The sequence below is a fragment of the Nothoprocta perdicaria genome, unplaced genomic scaffold, assembly GCF_003342845.1.
Source record: "Nothoprocta perdicaria isolate Ctin4 unplaced genomic scaffold, notPer1 scaffold_64, whole genome shotgun sequence".
Lineage (NCBI taxonomy): Eukaryota > Metazoa > Chordata > Aves > Tinamiformes > Tinamidae > Nothoprocta > Nothoprocta perdicaria.
The window spans coordinates 1,076,293-1,076,549 of NW_020455910.1; positions in this window are offsets into that span (position 1 = coordinate 1,076,293).

Sequence of the window (257 nt, forward strand, 5' to 3'; positions counted from 1 at the left end):
CTTTTAGCAGCCGCATTTAGCAGCCAACTTCAGGATAAAATCAGAGTCACCGGAGTCGGAGCAGCTTGTTTGACTTGTGCAGGGAGCTGCCCATTTTACCTGTGCCCGGAGCTGCCCAACGCTCAGGGTTTGGCTGGGAATGGGCCCGTGCAGCTGGGCGCTTCAGTGGGCAAGGGCAGCTGCAGCACTCGGGCACCTTTGGCCAGAGCGCAGGAGGCAGCAGGGAGCTCCCAAGCTGGCACTTGTGGTCCAAGCAC